This window comes from Rhinatrema bivittatum, chromosome 7 (genome assembly GCF_901001135.1).
Source record: "Rhinatrema bivittatum chromosome 7, aRhiBiv1.1, whole genome shotgun sequence".
Lineage (NCBI taxonomy): Eukaryota > Metazoa > Chordata > Amphibia > Gymnophiona > Rhinatrematidae > Rhinatrema > Rhinatrema bivittatum.
In genome coordinates, this window is record NC_042621.1 from 136,648,232 (window position 1) to 136,670,871 (window position 22,640).

At 43.6% G+C, this 22,640-nt stretch overlaps 1 protein-coding gene across 1 annotated transcript in view; it reads right to left on the bottom strand.

Annotated features, from left to right (window-relative positions):
• HYDIN (HYDIN axonemal central pair apparatus protein) overlaps positions 1 to 22,640 on the bottom strand; it is a 1,819,717-nt gene that overhangs the window by 29,819 nt on the left and 1,767,258 nt on the right. The window lies entirely within an intron of this gene.

Sequence of the window (22,640 nt, forward strand, 5' to 3'; positions counted from 1 at the left end):
GAGCAATTTCCATGGGTAAAAAGCATTTTACCCCAGAAATCATTGGTCTAAAAATGTCTACACTATACATGGGAACGCCTGTAGTGTCATGACCCGCAAGTGGTTGCTCATATTGTAGTGAAGGCATTCCTGGGCACATATAGGTCAGGGTTGGAAAAAGTATTCAAGAAAAGAACAGCTACCTTTGCCTTGGGCAATTTTCAAAGTGAAAGAATTTGCGCATTTTCTTTTGAGACTTCGTGCAAATCCATGGCTAAAAATGTACCCGCACATGGGCGTACCATCCATAGTGCACAGTGGACCACTTTAAAATGGGGTGTGCTGTGCACCATCAACTGCGTGCACATTGAGGGAGTGGCGACAGAGAAGAGGAAGAAGCCTGCAAGGCCGCCGACAGACCCCATGCCGCCAGTGGCTCAAAAAAGGAACAAGCTCAGGAGGCTGCTGGAAGACTCCATCTCGCCAGCAGCCAAGAGGAGGAGCAGGCCTGGGAGGCCATCGGCAGATCCCCATCTCGCCAGTGGCCAAAGAAAGATGAGGTCCAGATGGCCTCCTGTGACTGTGAAGAGTAGCAGGCCTGGGAGGCCATCGGTGGCCAAGAAGAGGAAGAAGCCCGTTCTCCTGCTTCTCTAAGGGTGCCGGCCTTCAAACCATGTGTGGCCAGTATGCGCTCTATGCTGATCTTGTGCATCACAAGCTCAGCATAGCGGAAGTGCTAGCCCTGCGAGTTTTGAATAATGCGGGGCAGATACACAAGGTGCAGCAGGCGAACGGGTTCCTTCCTCTTCTCAGCCCTCGGCAGCCTCCCAAGCATGCTCCTCTTCTCGGCCACGGGCGGTATTGGGTCTGCCGACGGCCTTCTGGACCTGATGGGGAGCCTGCCTCTGTTTTGACGTTATATATGTGAGAGAATGGGAACCTGCCTTGGATGAAAATTATGGTCTTATCACTGGCTTTTATGGCATTATGATCCTTTCTTCCTCATTTCTATTAAAAAGAAGGTTGATTTTTATTAATTTCATTTACATGCAGAAAATGGTTTTGAATGTTCTTGCAGAAATATTTTTTCATTGACATATTTTATTTTAACTGATGTTAGTTGATTAGGTGATTATTTTAAGGGATGGATTTAGCCAAAGTTGATATGCTATTTGCATGAAAGAAAGTAGTGCTCACAAGGTAATGTAGAAGGGTGGACTGTGTTCTGGTATACCACCAACTTCAGCAGTCACCCTACACCCCTGTACCTGCAGACTTTGCAGAAACATACCCTCTAAAATTCCAGATAAAGAAACAGTAAGTCACAGTCAATTTTGCCCATTCATAGTTCTCATACCAAGTGCACACATTTATTATTTTATCAGTTAGTAAAAGAAAGCTGTATTTTTTTCTGTGAATTGAGTGGAATTGAAAAAGTACACCCAACAAGTACTAAATGAGTCATTATGTTTCAATTCTTTAAGCTGCCTCCATGCAATTCTAAATTTGTTCCTGGTGTTATGTTTGGAATGGTAAAACTTGCAATATAATCAAAAAACCTTTGTTCAATGAGGTGATCACTAGTATCAATAAAGAAAACCACACATGCTGGGACTCAAAAACTTGTCATCATTTGTGAGACCTTCATACCAAGTAAACGGGCTTTGAATGAATCTCTTATATACGGTTAGAGGAATGTAGATTTCTTCTCAGAACCATTAAGATGACAAATGCCCAACTTTTATAATCATCAGTCTCCTATGTCTTTTTTATATCATTTTCTTATTTCTGCATTTAAAATTACTTTTAAAAGTAAGATGCCAGAGGTCACATGATGCGATGATCCTGTGAGGACGGTCCTTTACAGGCTCCGGGTGCCGTTCCCATAATTTAATAACAATCTGCAACATCAGAGACCCCCAATTTGTAAAAAGAACAAGTTTCGCTAGTGCTCATGAACATTGATCGATATATGTCTAAATCCCCATCGGGTATGCTGATTAAGTCAGTCAAAAAGGACAAAGAAACGGCAAAGTGCAAAATGGCCGTGGCACCTGAGAGTACTCTGCAAGGCCCCTTTGACGAAGCAGTGGTGAGTACTGTAACATCAGCAGTTATAGTGGCTCTGGCTGGTAAGCTAGATGGTATCTCGCTTACCAGCGATTAAAGTAATGAAAACATATTTAAATGAATTTGGGTCAAGAATGGAAATGCTGGAGGGCCGCATGTCTCAGGCAGAGGACGAGGCACTTACTATGGCTCGACAATTGGAAAAACTTGTGAAAGTGATTACGGCACAGGAAGGGAAAATAGAAGATTTAGAAAATAGATCATGCTGCAATAATTTATATTTTGTAGGCTTCACAGAAGACATAGAGGAAAATAAATTCGCTGCAGAGCTAATTGCTTGGCTACCAGAAGCACTGAATCTGATAAATCTGAGAGCCACACTAATTATTGAGAGGGTCAATAGATTGGGTGTTCGGAAGAATGGCGACATAAGACAGTGGATGGTGATCATGTGGGTTCTCAATTACGAGCAGAAACAAATGATTTGGCATGCTTCCAGAAAACAGCCTTTAGTGTAATATCAGGGTAGCCCTATACAAATCTGTCAGGACTTTTCATTTAAGGTAGCCTCCAAAAGAAAAGAATTTACGGCTATCTGCTCTCAACTGGCAGCAAAACAAGTGCGCTTTACACTGTAATACCCTGTCAAACTACAAATATGGGATAATGAGATTACACAGGTGTTCGACTCCTTGAGGGAAGTGAAGAAATTCATGGCAAGATGAAGGAAAATTAAATAACCCAGGAAAGATCCGACCGGCTTATGCACCTCCAGTCTGTTTGTTGTCTTTGTGGTAGCCATGTTTTCTTTTTTCTTACCAAGAGGAAGAAGATTAGACCACGTGCTGCAGGAGGGCCATTGCTGCACAAGGAGATTCAGTGGGACCATACTGCTCTGTGTTGTTGCTACATACCTAGCCGTTTCAAGTTTCATGTTTTATTTTTGAGAAAATGATCACTTTGCTGAATGAGATTATTACTAGCAGTTGTATTCATAAGTTGGTATTGTTAAAACTGATTGGGGGAATTATGTTTTCTGATTATTCTGTCATTTTTCTTCATTTATCGATGTGAGGGTGACTGTACTCAACTGCATCTAGGTGGCTCTGGCTCTCCTAGGGAGGAGCATGGGGAAATTTCAGTATGCGAAGTGGAGGTGGAAAGGGTATGATAAGAAGGGAAGGGGGGAAGGGGGTTCTGATAGGGGTGGGATTTCTTCCAGGAAGGTGGATAGTACACAAGATATAAGGGACTATATAACTCTGAAAGTTTTTGAATGGACATGTAGGTGCAGAGAACTAGGAGATGTTCAATATATGAATATCCTATTAGGTAGAGGATCTCCAAACTATATATCACAATGAGGACTATGGTAAAATATATGACTTGGAATGTGGCAGGCTTAGGCTCCCCCATTAAGGGAGAAAAAGGTGATATTGTTTTACTTCAGGAAACCCATATGACTGACAAGAAGCACATAAAATTGAAAAAGCGATGGTTTAATCAGGTGTATTTTTCTTCTGGTATTTTTAAGCACAATGGGATGGCAATGCTAATACACAGAAGCATATCCTTTCATGTGGAAAAGTCTTGGTCCAATGCTGATGGGAAAATTTTCCTGATAAAAGGAGCCTTATATGGGAAAAGTATAATTTTAGCCTTTATATATGTCCCAAACCAGTTTGAACACACTATTTTTTAATTTAATTTTTATTGAATTTATTATATTTTAAAGTATACAATATAACCAGAAACAAAAAAAATTTTTACAATCTTGCAATTTAGCAAATTAGATAGACAAAAAAATCATTCTGTAAATATTGATCAATAAATTATAGGAAACTGGAGAGAGTTGGAGGGTAGCTAAGATAATTAAAGAAGCAGTTTTATAAAGAAACATTATCACATACTATATAATTGCGATGTATTAACTCCACCAAAACATTTGTTAACCAGCTCAATGGAGATTCTAGGAGTGAGAGTCAAGATAAGAGCGTAATTGCTCAGGTTGATTAAACACATATTTTGAATCTTGATACATGATCAAACAACGCATGGAAATCTTAACAAAAACTTCGCCCCCCGTTCTATTACCTCTCCTCTCATTGACATAAACTTTCTTCTTCTGAGTTGTGTGTTCCAAGCTATATCAGGGAATATCCTAATTTGCTGACCTTAGAAATTTAAGTTTTGATATCGAAAAAACAATCTAAGAACAGAATCTCTTTCTGTTGCGAAAGCAAACTGTACCATAAGAGTAACCCTTGTTTCAATGGTCATTTCCTAAGATTTTTCTAACAACTCATACAGGTTTAAGTTAATGTCTGGCTAGTTTCCCTGACCTTGATTTTCTTCAGGAGGATGAGGTTGGGGTAAGTAATATATTTTAGATATTGCAGGCAGTGCAGTTTCAGGATATTTTAATATATTGATAAGATAACTTTTAAATAAATCTTTCGGTGATATTAACTTTATCCTAGGAAAATTTAATATCCTAAGATTTGATCTTCTAAGTTGATTTTCTAACATTTCCATCTTATCCATATACATTTTTTCAGATTTTATTAAATTAGCTTGTACTTTTTCAATATTTCCAATTTTCCCTTCGATCACATTTACTGTTTTATCAATTTTTTCCACTTTATTTCCGAATGTCACAGTTTTATTCAACATCAATTCTACAAGATATCACCTCCTTTACTGATTTTTTTTTAATTGTATGTGTTTTATATTTTATTAATCACCTACAATTAAGTGTTCTTGCTTTTTGAATTATTTTTGAAATAATATACTAATAACAGTCATGGAGAAAAATTTTTAAGGAAAGAGAAGGAAGGTTTCATACAATTTTCTATATCACTACATCCAGTAGTGTATTCAATATAATCATTAACCGACCTCCTCCCACCTGGTATTTTTTATAACTATGCTATAGCATGTATATACCTTCATTGTTTTTGTTTAAAAAAATTTTGGTGTGTGTTTGCTATGAAAAACTTAGCAGTCAGTCATCCATGTCTATACGTCGTTTTCACAATTTTATGACTGTGGTGATTATCTTTCACCTGAACCGCTCTAAAAACGCCAAAGTCATTGATTGTTCAGATGTTAAATACCAACTGAAACTACATAGAAAATTTTTCCCGGACTTATCTGAGTGTCTTTCATTTGTCCCAACAAGGCCTTGTTTCAGATCGAGAGATCCTTCATCAGGGGATTTTCATATACTTCCAGTTCATCAAAGTCATTCGGCGTTTCACAAATTTGTTTATCACATCTTTACGGTCGCCATGTTGTGTATATCGCCCTTATTGCTGACTACTTATATCTTATCCTCTTACTCCCAAATGTCACCAATCCCGATCCACGTCAATTCAATGTCATCTCATTCATTTAAAAGAAATGCACCCCGGTCACATTCCTCATCATGTTCACAAGATGTCCAATAGGCTTCCCCACGATTCAGCGAATCAATGCAGCATAATCCATTTAAAGCAGAGCGCCCCATTCAAGTTCCTCATTCAGTCTGCTCGGTGATTGAGTTTGAAGTGTAAAAATCCAATAGGCTTCTCTGCGGTTCAGCAAATCAATGTGGTTACTGCCATGTACTGATGGTTTAACCTGATCAATGATCATCCATTTTATTTGAGTAAAAGAGTGCTGTTGCTGTACACAATGGGGTACATTTTAAAAAACAGCGTGCGTGCTTTTGTACTTTTAAAATCCTGGGTTGGCGCGCGCAAGGCTGCGCAAAATCGGCAGCCTGCGCGTGCCGAGCCGCACAGCCTGCCTCCATTCCCTCCAAGGCCACTCCAAGATCGAAGCGGCCTCGGAGGGAACTTTTTTTTTGTCCCCCCACCTTTCCCTCCCTTCCCCTATCTAACACACCCCCCCGGCCCAACCTAAATCCTCCCCCTACCTTGTTCGATGGAGTTACGCCTGCCACTGGCCACTGGCAGGCGTAACTTGTACACGCCGGCTGGCCAGGCCCCGACACAGGCCACTGTGTCGGGGCACTCTGCCATGCCCCCGGACCTCTCCGGACCGCAGACATGCCCCCCTGGACTGCCCATTTTAGCAAGCCCCGGGACTTACGCGTGTCCCGGGGCTTTGTGTGCACCAGCAGCCTGAGAAAAATATGTGTGCTGGTGCGCGCATAAATCCAGCAGGATTTATGCGCGCAGGGCTTTTAAAATCTACCCCAATGTGTAACTATCAGTGCTGTTAGTGTCTGCGTGTGTAAACGAGACTTATGTTCATTGAGGGTTAGATTTTAAAAGGTGCACACGGGAGTAGATTTGTTTGCGCAACCTGGCGCAAACAAATCTACTCCCGATTTTATAACATGTGCGCGCTGCCCCCCCACGCCCCCCCAGGAAAGTCCCGGGACTTACGTGCGTCCCGGGGCTTGTGCGTGCCGCTGAGCCTATGCAAGATAGGCTTGGCGCACGCAGGGGGTAGAAGGGGCAGCTTTTCGGGGGTTACGCACGTATCCCTTTGAAAATCTGCCCCTTAATCTGAGCCTCATGCTACGCGTGGTCCTCCCAATATATACCTTTGGGCACTCACAGATTAAGGCATATATTATATGATCTGAGTTGCACGATGTCGAAGATCTGCGTTCTACTTTATATTTGGTTACTGTATCTATCCATGTCCTGCCTTCAATGCAATTGATGCAATGCATATATTGGCCACACTTAAAATGGCCTTCATCCACTTGTTCGATATTTTTCCGTGCCTGTGCATGAACAAGTCGATCTTGAATGTTACTGCCTCTTGTCGTCACAATTAATGGAGGTTCTTGGAATATACTATGTAAACCTAGAATATACCAATGTCTCCGAATAAATGTTGCTATAGCGGCTGAGGCCGTCGTCTGTTTCAACACACACACCAGATGTGGATCCTGTTTTCTAGGCTTGTACGTGAGGAGAGCCTGGCTATCAGAGAATTTTACCCGTTTGTACGCTTGCTTGACTGCTTTTTTTGGGTATCCCTGTTGTAAAAATCTATCCCGCGATATTAATGCCTGTGTTTCGAAATCAGACATCTGATGCGGAAAAATTGACTTGTTGGTAACCCACATTTGAATGAATGTGCGTGATAGCTGTGGAACCTATGTAAATTAATGCGATCCGTGGGTTTTCTAAATACTGTAGTTTTTAACACTTCATCAATGTATTGTTTGGAAACATCCAGAAAGGTCATCCTTTGATCAGACCATTGTGCTGTAAATTTTCATTCATGATGTTGATCCATTCACAAAATTGACTTAGGCGCTCTTCAGTACCTTTCCATATGAAAAAAAATGTCGTCTATATATGACTATGTCCTGCAGTTTTATTCAAGGCATCTTGAACTGTAGATGTTAATTTCTATGCAAAAATCTATAAATAACTTAACATAGTCCTGATCTCCTCTAATGTAAATTTCTGTGGTACTATTAATGGAAGATTACTTAAAACTCTTACTTGTTGATTCCTTCCTCCACTGGAGCCTTCCCAGATTCGTCTCGGCATTGTAAAGCCACACCATTTTGACTCCTGGAACCCTGCACTTCCAGGTTCCCTGAGGAGCTAGATGTTCCCTCTGCTCCTCTCTGGTCGCCAAATGGTATCAAGGCAGATCTTATTCTAGAAACTTCATGTAGAAGCTCTAGCTCTCTCATGCCTGACGGTGACTCTGTTGTTGCTGGTGCGCCAGGGCTTAAAGATGTTTCATAGGTCTGGAGGCTCGGCTCTTGCTCCTGACCGATACCTCCTGTGACCTCTCTTCCCGGCGTTATTGGTGGAGTCCTTGCGAAACAGTCTTCAATCGCGGCTGATTTGATATTGGAATTGGAGTAGAGGAAAATTCTTTTACTCTGGCTTTCCTCTTTGTGTGAGGCATTTCAGTGAGAAAAAGATTAGAAAAGTTAGAAACGGCTTACCAGAGTAATTATGTCAAGTCCCAGAGAAGCCTCTATCGCAAGTGATCTACACCACAGTTTTCTTACTCTCCTCCAATAAACTCCAGGCAGCTGGGCAGATCCGATCTAATCTGGGCTAAGCTGGGCAAAGCCTCACGCCCCTTAGACGCGCACGGCTTTGGCGGTGCGCTGGCGGCAGCATCGCACCACTGAAGTGCCGATTTTATGGGCACTTCCCAGCTCCTCCCTCTGCCGTTGGGGCGCAGCAGACCAAAATCCTTTGAGTGCAGTAAACTCACCCAAGGCAGGAAATATCTTTCTGGTTGCCCAGACTCACAAAAATAATGTCTCTCCAGCTGCGAGGTTAACCTCAGGAGTACCGATTTTATGGGTACTTCCGGCTCCTCCCTTTGACGTCGGGGCGCAGCGGACCAAAATCCTTTGAGTGCATTAAACTCACCCAAAGCAGGAAATATCTTTCTGGTTGCCCAGACTCACAAAGTTAGGGGCGGATTTTCAGCGCCCTGCTCGCCTAAATCCGCCCAAAACCGGGCGGATTTAGGCGAGCAGGGCCCTGCGCGCCGGTAAGCCTATTTTACATAGGCCTACCGGCGCGCGCAGACCCCGGGACTCGCGTACGTCCCGGGGTTTTCGGAGGGGGGCGTGTCGGGGGGGCGCGTATCTACTAAAATCCAGCGTACTTTTGCTTGAGTCTGATGCGCAAGCAAAAGTAGGCTGATCGCGCTTCTTTTAAAATCTACCCCTATGGTTCTAGGTGGTGATATTAATTGTGTCTCAGACCCTGAGTTGGATAGGTTTTCCTTAACTCAGAACTCCAAAATGGGCAAGGGGAAAGGTATACAATTTTTGTGTGATACTTTGGGGTAGATTTTCAGAGCCCTGCTCGCCTAAATCCGCCCAAAACCGGGCGGATTTAGGCGAGCAGGGCCCTGCGCGCCGGGAAGCCTATTTTACATAGGCCTCCCGGCGCGCGCAGAGCCCCGGGACTCGCGTAAGTCCCGGGGTTCTCGGAGGGGGGCGTGTCGGGGGCGTGTCGGGGGGCGGGCCCGGTCGTCGCGGCGTTCCGGGGGCGTGTCGGCAGCGTTTTGGGGGCGGGTACGGGGCGTGGCTACGGCCCGGGGGCGTGGCCGCGCCCTCCGTACCCGCCCCCAGGTCGCGGCCCGGCGCGCAGCAGGCCCGCTGGCGCGCGGGGATTTACGTCTCCCTCCGGGAGGCGTAAATCCCCCGACAAAGGTAAGGGGGGGGTGTAGACAGGGCCGGGTGGGTGGGTTAGGTAGGGGAAGGGAGGGGAAGGTGAGGGGAGGGCAAAGGAAAGTTCCCTCCGAGGCCGCTCCGATTTCGGAGCGGCCTTGGAGGGAACGGGGGGAGGCAGCGCGGCTCGGCGCGCGCAGGCTATACAAAATCGATAGCCTTGCGCGCGCCGATCCAGGATTTTAGTGGATACGCGCGGCTCCGCGCGTATCTACTAAAATCCAGCGTACTTTTGCTTGAGTCTGATGCGCAAGCAAAAGTAGGCTGATCGCGCTTCTTTTAAAATCTACCCCTTTATCTTTATTAGATATTTGGCAGGTCTTACACCCACAAGAACGAGATTATGCACACTATGCTAAAGCCCATCCTACAAAATCTAGAATTGATTTTCTCCTTGTATGTGAATCCCTGTTTAATGAAGTGGATAAAGCAGAGATTGGAAATCTAATCATTTCTGATCATTGCCCAGTTTTCTGTACAGTAGGTCAGGGGGTGCCACATCTGGCAGGTTTCAATGGAGAATGCCAGAGTGGTTACATTTGGAATCAGATTTTCAACAGTACTTAAATCAAAAAATGGCAACTATATGAATTGGATAATCATGATCATAGAGACAATCTGTGCTTGCTTTGGTAAGCGGCAAACGCCATGCTTCGTGGGGATGATATTAACTATGTGGCCTTCAAGAAGAAGAATAAGAGCAAACAAATTATAGATCTTGAAAGAAAAATGTCTTATTATAAATCCCAGTGGAATAAGGGAAATTCAAATATTTGGAAAAAGAGATTTAGAATGGTGCAACAGACGCTGGACGACTTGCATCAGAAAGCTAAAGATGCTATACTTATATTTAGATATTAACGGGCGGATTTTAAAAGTCCTGCTCGCGTAAATCCGCCCGGATTTACATGAGCAGGGCCTTGCGCGCCGGCGCGCCTATTTTCCGTAGGCCGCCGGCGCGCACAGAGCCCTGGGACGCGCGTAGGCCCCGGGGTTTTCTGAAGGGGGCGTGTCGGGGGCGGGGCCAAACGACGCGGCATTTTGGGGGCGGGCCCGGGGGCGTGGTTTCGGCCCGGGGCGTTTCGGGGGCGTGGCCGCACCCTCCGGAACCGCCCCCGGGTCGAGTCTCGGCGCGCCAGCAGCCCGCTGGCGCGCGTGGGTTTACGTCTCCCTCTGGGAGGCGTAAATCCGTGGATAAAGGTAGGGGTTTTTTTTTTTAGATAGGGCCGGGGGGGTGGGTTAGGTAGGGGAAGGGAGGGGAAGGTGAGGGGAGGGTGAAAGAAAGTTCCCTCCAAGGCCGCTCTGATTTCTGCGACTGGGAGATCCCCTTTCCAAACAGTTTATGGGAAACAACTTAAGCCACCTCTGCCTTTATCTATACCGGTTTCCTCACCTGCAGCACAGTTATCAGCTCAGCAACTTCAAGGACTTTGGAATTCCATACAAAGCAAACTCACTTCTGCTGGCAGGGCGGCAAAGAGGTATGCTGACCGGCACCGTCGACCAGCCCCAGTGTTCCTTCCTGGAGACCGCGTCTGGCTCAGTACAAAGAACATCCATCTGAGACTACCTTCTAAAAGGTTAGCACCCAGGTACAAACTTAGATTGTAAGCCCTCAGGGGATAGGAAAATACCTACAGTATCTGAATGTAAACCGGTGTGATATCTCAATTGAGATCGAATGTCGGTATATAAAAATAATAAAATAAATAAATAAAATAAAGTTTTGTGGCCCTTTTCGTGTGGCGGAGCGGATTGGGATGGTGTCTTATCGATTACGATTGCCTTCCACATTACGCATTCACAATGTCTTCCATGTGTCCCTCCTTCAAACCAGTGATTCTATCTCGGTTTCACTGCAAGCCGCCAGAGGCAGCAATGACTCCTACGGCTGAGGACCCCACATACCAAGTGCGTGAGGTCCTTGACGTGCGCTTTTTCAACCGTCGATGGGAGAATCTATTATCCTGGGAAGGTTGTGGAGATGAAGACAACACCTGGGAACCTGCTCGCAACATCTTAGATAAATCCCTCTTACGACAGTTCCATCTGGACCATCCCGGTAAACCAGGTCCTTTGAAGAGGGGGTACTGTTGCGGCCCCGATCGCCTCCCTCGCGATCGGGGCCGTAGCCGCTTACCTCCGCTCTGTTCCGCGGCCAAAGTCGCTGGGTCTCAGGTCTGCTAGGCCGTGTGGCTGCGGCATCTCCACGAGGGAGACACCGCCGAGGCCCGATGCTGGCTCCACCCCCACGCTGCTACGCGCGCGCGAAGGCAGAGCATTTAAAGGTCCAGCACCCGGAAGTGCTGGACAGCCCCCTGGATGACGTCAGACGCCGGCAGAGTACTTAAGCCGGTGTCTGACTCCTGAACATTGCCTTGCAAAGAGGTCTCTCCTTGGAGTGTCTAGTTGCCATCCTTGTTCCTGCTGATCCTGCTGTCCGTTCCTGCTGATCCTGCCTTCCGTCCCTGCGGTTCCTGCCTTGACCCTCGGATCCTCTTCCGTGTTCCTGCCCCGGCTCCAGCTCCAGCTGATCCTCCCTCTTGGTGAATTCCTGGTTCTTGACTCCGGTTTGCTTCTGATGTTCCTTGCCTGCCGCCTGCCTCGACCCTCGGATCCTCTTCTCGTCTCGTCTCGCTGTTGTCTCCTAAGTCCCAGCGGTCCAGATCCCTACGGGCTCCTCCTGGGGGGATCTAGGACTTCCAGGGTGAAACCTTCACTTCCTCCTCTCATCTGCTGTGATCTCCTAAGTCCCAGCAGTCCAGATCCCTACGGGCTCCTCCTGGGGGAATCTAGGACTTCCACGGTGAAGGCGTCTCCGGAGCTTCAGCTTGGTTCCGCCTCCCGGCCTGTCCACTATGGAACCCCCAGTTCCACTAGGCCGACCCAAGGGTCCACCTCAACTCATAACAGAAGGAATCCCAGGATAATATTAAAAGGTTAATATTGGTGCTGGAGTTGTGTAAAAACAAATGCAGCTTGTGGACCCCCTATTAGTCAGTTTTGACGCAGAAAAAGCGTTTGATAGGGTGGCGTGGGACTATCTCTTTGCTGCATTAGAGCAGTTTGGATTTAGGAGCCCTACAGTAGCTATGATTAGGCTTCTTTATAAAAATTTTAAGGCCTATATTTGCATTAACGGTACTACATCCCCCATCTTTAACCTGGGAAGAGGCAATAGGCAGGGGTGCCCGATGTCCCCATTATTATTTATTTCGATGGAACCTCTAATTCAAAAAATCAATGAAAACACTAATTTGCGGGATTCAGGTAGGGAGGAAGGAATTTAAAATGATGTTTATTCATGGATAACATGTTGATAGTTTTGACCAAAGCTTGGATTACTCTTCCCAAGGTTTTAATTGTATACATATTTTTGGTAGTTTTTCAGGTATACATATTTACGCATTTTTGGTAGTTTTTCAGGTTTAAAACTGAACTTGAATAAATCTGAGGCTATGGATCTTGCAAGCAAGCTGATAGATACTTGGCCGAATTTCCCTTTGACATGGGCTGTAGATACCATCAGATATTTGGGCATCAAAGTTCAAAAGGATACTCAGCGATGATATGCTTAAAACTTTAAACCTCTCATTCAGGAATTTAAACAAAAATTGGCTAGTTGGCAAAACTTTCCTCTTTTGTAAAAATGGTGCTAATTCCTACAATAATGTATAAGTAACAGATGGCCCCCTTCATAATCTCAAGGAACGATTTGAAGTTGTTACAGAAGTTAAGTGCTCAATTCTGGAAATCTCGCAAGGCTAGGATCAACTATTCTATTTTGATAACTCCTAGAGATGAGGGAGGCATGGGATTCTCGGATATATAATTTTATAATACATCATGTCTGTTGCTAACATTGAAGGAATGGTTGGGAGTGGCGGAAAAATACTCTGTTGTATTTTTGGAAAGGGACTTCATGAGTCCATTAAGTTTATCATATCTAATTCCTGCTAAAAATGAAGATCTGCCCTCCTATGTTTTAGAATCTTTAATGGCTAGCAATATGAGGAAATGCTGGCGTAGTATTAGGAATCATTTGGGACTTAGTTGGCAACTATCCCTTTGTTTAACATTGGTTGGCAACCTGACATTTGAACCAGGATTGACACACGTATGTTATAGGTTGCTTGGTTTACAGGGGATTTCAAGTATAAATCCATTTGTTAATCTGCAAATTGGTAAGGTGCAATCTTTCCAATACTGGGATAGATTTTAAAAGGTGTGCACATAGTCATGGATGTGCCAATTTTATAATATGGGTGCGCCGGCGGACACATTATAAAATCCATGGGCCGCGCACACATGCACGCAGATTTTATAATCCGCAGGGGGGGGGGGGGGGGCTAATTTTGTAAAAGTACACGAAGCGACGAGATTGGGCCTCTCCCAGTTTCCTCCCAGTCCACTCCAATTAAGGAGTGAACTGGGAGGAAACTTTCAACCCACCTAACTGACCTTCTTCCCTCTTCCTGGCCCCCTATCCCTATCCTATCTAGCCCCCAAATTTTTTATTTTACCTTTTGCTCCTCTTCAGGAACAGTAACAACTTGCAATCGCTGGCAGGCTGCCAGCACACGCTTCCCCGGCACAGTGGCAAATGGCCGCTGTACCGGCTGCCTCCAGCCGCACCCCTCCCAGCCTCCTGGACCATCCCTTTCTCTGGGCCCGGCACTTCTGCGCATAACAGGGGTTACGCGTGTGGCTGAGCCCCTTTGAAAATGTGTGCGGTGCACGCAAGGCCCAGCCACGCGCGTAAGCCCCATTTTTTATGCACATGGCCATTTAAAAATTTGGCCAACTGTGTTCAATGTCTATCATTTTCTGAGAGTGATTATTTTGTTCACCATCAAATTTGCAGCTATGTACGGCAGATGTTAAATATGGGTTGGGAGCAATAATAATGGGACACTTCAGCATCTGCTATCTTTGATGGCAAAAAGCCCAGTGTCTATTTCAATGATGTATAAATATTTACATAATACCCACAAATACAATATTTATTCCAGATTTACGGAAGTTTGATCACGCGAGTTAAAAACTACCATGTCAGATGATGAATCTCAACAGTGACATTTTAGCTCTAAGAGCAATGATGTCATGTGGGAAGTCCATTTTAGGATTTTACATAGGGCGATATTTTGACCAAACAGAGCTCACGCAGCAAAAGTAGCTTCTTCTGGCAACTGTTTGAAATGTTCACATTCAGCAGCATCCTTTGTATATTGTTTATGGGACTCTGGACCTTTTCAGTGTTTTGGAATTTGATCAAAGCTTTCTTGAATGCTATTAAAGTTCCAACCACAGTTTAGTCATCGGAATTTTGCTTATTGGATCATGTCCATAGAGGGTCAGACCTAACACCTTTCCATAAACTTTTGTTGATTAAAAGATGCTTGGTGGCGTTACATCTTCTATGGTGTAAATGGATGGAGCCAACCAACCTGACCCTGATTTCTTGGCAATCATCCTTTATGGATTTATATACATTAGAAAGGAAATCAGTAAGAGGAGGCTCTAAAAGAGCATAAAGTCAGATGCTGCAAATTTAGGCACCATTTGTGAAAACTTTCTCCTCTGATTTATGAGGGTGCACTTAATATCCCAACTTAGTGGAAGTGCCTCTTGACTTTACTGACTTTACTGAGGACTAGTGTGTCCTAATATATGTTAGTGGTATTCAAATGTTAATTTTGTATTGACAAATTGATGTTCTCAGTTATTCAAGTATATAAGTGGAAATACTGCATTAAATGAAAAGGGGTTTGGAGTGGGTTTAGGGTTGATGGATAAAAAAGAAAACTTATCAGTGTTATCACTGTTGAAATTGTACAAGCTTTAATAAAAATAATACAAAAAAAAAGTAAAATACTTATCTTGAGATGCTGTATTTAAATTTTTATTATGGCAAATAGAGAGCCTGACACGGCTCGTGTTTTGAGATTCTCCTTTCTCAGGGGCTATTGATATGGTGAAAAAATTCAGTAACATTTGGGGGTGTAATTGCATTGATCAGTCATTCATAAGTTTTTTAAAATATCCAATCCGATACAAAGTATGGCATACAACAAGGTAAAATGATAGCTAGATGAACCAATAGATAGCTATCTATATATTGGGATTATCTGTAGCTCCTTCCATAGCTAATTTACCAAATGTTATTGGTTAGACACTATCTTTGAAAGTGTTATAAATAGTGTTTTACAAAATGTTGGGTCCAAGTATAGGACGTCAAAGCTATCTGCCAGTATCTTATGTGTTGCAAGATAAGTTGGATTCCATGACCCAGACACGTTTTTTAAAAATAAGAACTGTTTTTGAATGTTCTTTCTTTATATACTTATGGCATTTAAATATATTTTCAGAAAAATTATTGAATTTTTGTTTTACCACATCAATAGCCCCTGAGGAAGCAGAATCATGAAACATGAGCCAAGTCAGGCCCTCTATTTGGTGTATTAAGAATTCAAATATAGTATCTCAAGATAAGTGTCTTTTGCATTTTACTTTTCAAAGCAATTTTAAATGCAAAAATAAGAAAATGATATAGAAAAGACACAGGAGACCGATGATTATAAAAGTTGGGAATTTATCATCTTAATGGTTACGAGAAGAAATCCATATTACTCTAACTGTATATAAGTGATTCATTTAAAGCCCGTTTACTTCGTATGAAGATCTCATAAATGATGATAGGCTTTTGAGTCCCAGAGTGTGTGGGTTTCTTTATTGGTGTTTGGAATGGTGTCACAAATTAGCTCAAATAAAAAGGTAGCTTTAATGAATGAATGGGTTCCTCCTTGTAGGCCAATTAATTTGTTTCACATGCAATAGAGTAAATTGCTGGCAAATTCCAGTAATAACGTTTAGTTTATTCCTGTTAGAAAAGCATGCAATGATGGAGAGCATGCATAGGAAGGAATGTTTCTTTCTCCTTTCTTGCTTTTTTTTTTTTTTTTAATAGGACATGCTGATTCCTTGTAGGTTTGGGAAAGTCCCTATTTCAGATCTGGGAAGATAAGGGGCTTAGTAACATAGGGCAAATGATTAATGTAATGCAAGATTGCCTTCTGTCTTTTCAACAGTTAAGGGATTTATGGAATATTTTGTCCAATCCATTTGTTTTGTTTATCTACAAGTTCGACACAATTGTTTAATATGCTGTGGGGATAATATTAAAGACATTAGAAGTAGTGAAGTAGAGGAATACGTTTTTGGTATTAATGCTAAAAACAATAGAATTTCCATATGGTATAATATGTTGAAAGAAATAAAAAAAAATATGGTTCATCTGCAGAAATTGACTGCATTATGGAGTGCGGATCAAGGTGGTGGATATTCACTAAGAGGTTGATTTTAAAAGTGTGCTCGTGCAAAAATGCCCATGTTAAGGGGCAGATTTTCTAACCTGCGTGTGTGGGATACATTTGTGCGTGCTACCTGGCGCGAACAAATGTACACCCGATTTTATAACATGCGTGCGCTGCCTTGCGCATGTTATAAAATCCAGGGTTGGTGCGCAAGGGAGTGCACACTTGTGCACCTTGCGCGCACCAAGCCCTAGGGGAGCCCCGATGGCTTTCCCTGTTCCCTCTGCTCCCCTACCTTCCCCTCCCTTCCTCACCTTCCCTTCCCTTCCCCTATCTAACCCAGCCCTACCTAAATCCCCCCCTACCTTTTTTTCTTTATTTACGTCTGCCTCTGGCAGGCGTAACTTATGCGCGTCGTCCAGCTGCCAGCGCACCATCCCCCAGTGCGGCCTCTGTGCTGGAGGCCTCGGACCCACCCCTTTTGTTTTGTACCAATTGAGACAATCTCAATAAACAAATTAAAAAAAAAAAAAGATAGTATCATTAATGTCACATAACCCCAATTACAGTGTCAACCATAATTTTAAACAGTGGTGGTAGTATTATCTTTTTGACTTCCAAAAACATTCCAAATGTAGATCAATACACTTGTTCAGATTCCAAATGTAACCTCTGCAAAGCCATCAAGTCATAATTGGAAGTTTCACGTGGACATGGCACACAGCCAATACTAATGCAAATAACACTAGAACTCTATTTAATATAGTAAAAAACCTCACCAGCGACAATACAAACAATCATCAGAACCTACAAGAGAATCAATGCAATGAAGTAGCTCAATTCTTTAAAGATAAAATTGAAAACTCAAGAACAAAAATCCCTAACACAACCAAACAAGAGATTAAGATGCCCAAAAGGGACATCAACATTTATTTATTTATTTATTTATTTAAGTTTTTTATATACCAACATTCAAGACGATAGTCCCATCATGCTGGTTCACAAGAAACAGGAGTGCAAATTATAATAAACTTAACAACGTGAACAATAGTGCAGAAAAAGCAGTTACATGTAACAAGGAAATATAGAACTTGGAGTAAGAAGGAAAATGAAGATCAGATAATTACATATAATAACATTGTAAGAGGTGGCTATTAATGATATAACATAATTAATGATTAACATATGGTCAGTCACACTGAAGTCAGAACAGGATAAAAAACTGAACCCTGCTCCTCACTCAATTGACAACATACCCATAATGGAATTAAAAAAACTAGCCAACACAGTAGTCCCAACATTAACTAAGATCATCAACCTTTCCCTAGATGAAGGATCAATGCCAGATATCCTGAAAGGAGCCATAATAAAGCCAATCATTAAGAAAAAGAACCTTGACCTCCTAAAGCTGAGCAACTATAGACCAGTCTCCAACTTACCTCTAATAGCCAAACTAATTGAAAAAACAGTTCAAAAACAACTATCAAACCACTTAGAAAGTAATAACATATTATATCCTGCACAACATGGTTTCCGCAAACACTACAGTACTGAGACATTATTACTAGCTTTATCAGACAATATCTTAAGAGGCTATGATACAAGAACACATTACATTCTGATTCTATTGGATCTCTCGGCAGCATTTGACACTGTAAATCACAAAATACTAATCAATAGACTAAAAGAAATAGGACTCAATAACAAAACAATAAACTGGTTTGAGTCATACTTAAGCAACAGATTTTTCCAAGTACAAATCAAAAACACACTACCATACAAAGTTAAACTACAAACAGGAATCCCACAGGGTTCAGCCCTGTCCGCAACACTCTAACATTTATCTCCTCCCAGTATGTCACCTACTCGCTGGACTTGGAACAATGCACTACATATACGTGGATGACATACAAGTACTGTTAGCCATTGTAAACACAATCGAAGAAACAATGAAACTGGCTAATATGTATCTTGAAATAATCAAACACCTCCTAAACCAAATGGAACTGGTAATAAACATTGATAAAACTGTATTCTTACACCTAGAACGAAAAAATATACACCCTACACAAACTACAATCGCAATAAAAAATAATCAAACCATAGAGTTAGCAATAAAAGTACGGAATCTAAGGGTAATAATTGACCCTGAGCTTAACATGAAACAACACATTTCACAGAAATTAAAAGAAGGTTATGCCAAACTAATGGTCCTTAGAAGACTGAAACCCCTGTTAACACTGTAATTTTCGCACAGTCCTACAGGCAATGATATTCGCAAGCACAGACTACTGTAACTCTCTGCTATTAGGGCTACCTCAAGTTACTATTAGACCACTCCAAATATTGCAAAATTCCGCTGCTAGAATTTTGACAGCAAAAAGAAAAGAGACCACATCACAGGTACACTTGCTGAACTACACTGGCTTCCAATTGAACAAAGAATACAATACAAAGCAATGTGTATAATTCATAAACTAATCCATGATGAAAAGGCAGACTGGTTTAACACAGCACTGCGCGTACATGTACCACACAGAAACCTTAGATCTGCCAATAAAGCTCTACTAACTATTCCTTCTGTTAAATCAGCACATCTCACTCAGGTAAGGGAGAGAGCACTGTCGCTGGCTAGACCTGTTCTATGGAACTCCATGCCTCTCGAAATAAGGCTGCAGAGAAATTTGAAACTATTTAAAACTAGTCTGAAGACGTGACGCTGTGAGGGAGAGCAGATGTAGCTCTCCTTCTCTGGCTCTCACCCTGCTTATCCAGCCCCATCCTTCCAATTCCAAACATCAAAGATAAAATATACTTTCAGATTAAGACTGAAGACAGCATCTGCTAACAATAGAGGGTAAAATGTCAACTCAAACAGCACGAAAAGATAAAGAAAAAGAGAAAGAAAAAGGGAGGCCTCCTGAGGCGCTGTCGGAAGAGGAGCTGGGAATGGCTGAATACCCTGTCCCCACCAACTGGGCGGATATCAAAGCTGCAGTGGTGGAAGCACTAGAACCGGAGTTTAAAAAACTTTCCCACCAACTTGGAGAACTTACTGCTTCTATTGCTGGGTATGAAACTTGTTTTGGAGACTTGGAACACAGAGTTTCAGATACCGAAGATGGCCTACACAGTGTACAGTCAGAGCTGGAATCCCTCAAGAAAGCGCTGGCAACCAACACTGATCGCATAGAGGACCTGGAGAATAGGTCCCGAAGATCTAATCTTAGATTTGTTGGACTGCCTGAATCCTTAGACGAGAGGGAATTGCCACAATGGCTGGAAGCCTGGCTGACTAAAGAGCTTAATTTGAATTTGGTGCGTGGGCCCCTGAGGGTGGAATGTGCGCATCGGTTAGGAGTTAAAAAACCGCAGCAAGAACGGCCCAGGGTGGTCATAGCAAAAATTTTAAATTATGCTCATAAAGAAGCGATTTTATGAGCAGCCAGAGGAGATAAGGAGCTGAGGTACGAGGGTCAGAAGATCTTAATCTTTCAAGATTTCTCGGCGGCATTATCGGCCCAGCGGCGATCCTTTGCACCACTGTGCTCCCAGCTACACAATTTAGGTCATCGAGCAATGATAATATACCCGGCAAGAGTCCGAGTAACCACCCCGAAAGGCCCTCGCTGGTTTTCTAAAGTAGGGGAGCTGCAAGAGTTTGTCAAGTCACTCACCGGTTCAGGGGGGGACTCCCGGAATGATCCGGACAACCAAAACTGAGGATTACCACATGGGCAAGATGGCCGATGGCGCCTCCAGAAAGTCCGGCGGAGGCAAATGACGGCACGAACTGCAATAGAGGCCTGCGTAAGAGTTTCCGTGGGCGAAATCAGACGTTGGACATTATAATTACTAATTAACTGAGGAATTAGAGCGACAGAACAGATTGCGGGCTTGGAGTAAACAGCCAGCTGCTCCATCAAACGCTTCGGGACCTCACAGGTAGGACTGCTCAAGCGGCTGGCGAGCGAATCCTCGATTTCTGAACTTTAATTCAATGCTGGGATCCCGTGGGCAAGACTGATGAGAGTGTGGGGGAGAAAGGACGGCGACAGACATACCCGTCCTTGGGGAAGGCGGGAAACAGCTGGATATGGAGCATTAAAATTATATGCAGTTCCTTGATGCTGGGGGACTGGCACGTTTTTGTCGCGGGACACGCTCTAAATTCAGACAGATCGGGGGGAGAGAATGGTGCCGCTGCACCCGGGATCGGAGGTGCACAGATCAACTTGACGGCGTTTGGATCTCTGAGGAGCCTGACCATGCTTTCGGAATTGTTGACACTTGTTGTTTTGTTTATGTGTGTTGTTTTTCATTATTCCCTGGTTTCCGATGATCTCTTATCTTGGATTCATCTGAGTTGGGTTGGTTCACCCTGGTTAGTTAATTTATAAGGAGTACTTTTTAGTAGGAAGGTTTGAGAGGCCCGGGGGATGCAAGAACTTAGTTCATATTCGGGGGTTAGATCCTGGAGGAATAAGCCATTTCCAACCTAAAAAGGAAGTTAGATTACTTGGAAAACAGAAGGGCTGTTTGGTTATGATAATCGCGACAGGCAGACTGCGGTGGAGTGTTCTTGATAAGGGAAACGCTCCCTCATTCTCTCGGGAGGAGTAATTATGGTCCACTGCAGTTTTGGCTGTGGAGTACTAAGCTAGCGGGGGGGGGGGGGGGGGGGGGAGGGGCTGGAGGGGGATGAGAGTTGGTAGCGTTCGTTAGTGATCTCAGATACGGGGGTGGGAAGACTATTGCTGGGAGATAAGGGGGGGGGAAGGGTATGGAGGTGGAGGGAGGGAAGAGATAGAAGGGGAGGCGGGGGGATCCAGGGAGGGAGGGGTAATAGAGAGGAAGTATTATTGTGTCTATGTGGGGGTGGGGGGACCTTGGGTGCTGATATGTTGATTGCTACACGAGTGGGATATGACAGGTGGTTCAAGGGAAGGTTCTTGCTGGGACGGCCTTCTCTTGTTTTCTGTGGCTCCATCTATGAAGTGGGAATCACACTTTTGGTTATAGATCATGGTTAATTCAAGACACAGATTAACTTCGTGGAATGTGTGTGGTATCCATTCTCCGATCAAGAGATACAAAATTTTGCAGGCTCTAAAACGTAAATCTACAGATTTGGCGTTTTTACAGGAAACCCATTTGTCCGACGCAGAACACATTAAATTACGTCAGGGATGGGTGGGAGAGGTACATTTTGCCTCTGGTAGTTCCAGATCGGCGGGGGTAGCGATATTAATTAGGAAAAATTTCCCTCTGAGGGTGTCCAATGAGATAAAAGATCCCGAGGGTAGATACCTGATCCTGGAGGCCGACATGCAGCATACTCCTATTGTATTATGCTGTATCTATGCTCCTAATTCTCAGCAAGCGGGGTTCTACCATAATTTACAGCAGGTGCTTCTTCCCTATTTAGGTAAGACCCTGGTGCTGGGGGGAGATTTCAACGCCTTAAAAGACCCGGTTTGGGATAGAATTGCTAATGGATCATCCGTTGGAAGGCCCAGTAAAGAGCTGCGGACTCTAGAGAATACTTTGCATTTAGTGGACTCATGGAGAACGCTTCACCCTTTTGAAAAATAATTTTCACACTTCGCTAGAGCGCATGCGACCCAATCTCGCATAGATTATTTCTTTGTAAGCGACTCCTATTTCTCACAAGTTTTAGAAACAGGTATTGGGGATGTCCTTATTTCGGACCATGCACCCATATGGATAGATCTAAAGGCTACTTTGGCTTCGCACCAGGAACGGCACTGGAGATATCCGTATTTTTTAGCGGAGGACTTGCCGTTTCAGACGTATGTTAGAGAGAGATGGGAGGAATATGCCACTCTAAATGCACAACATCTGGGGGACCCAGTTCTTTTCTGGAATACGGCAAAAGTAGTATTGAGGGGGAACATCATTTCATATGCAGCTTACTGGAGGAAATCCCTAGATAAAAGACTACTCCTTCTTACTGCGCAGTTGAGAGATGCTAAACGAGGTCTAGTGGCCCAACCATCAAGAGAGCGACGTACTGCGTACCTATCCTTGCAAACGGAGATCAATTCCCTCTTACATCAGAGGGCTGTTAAGAG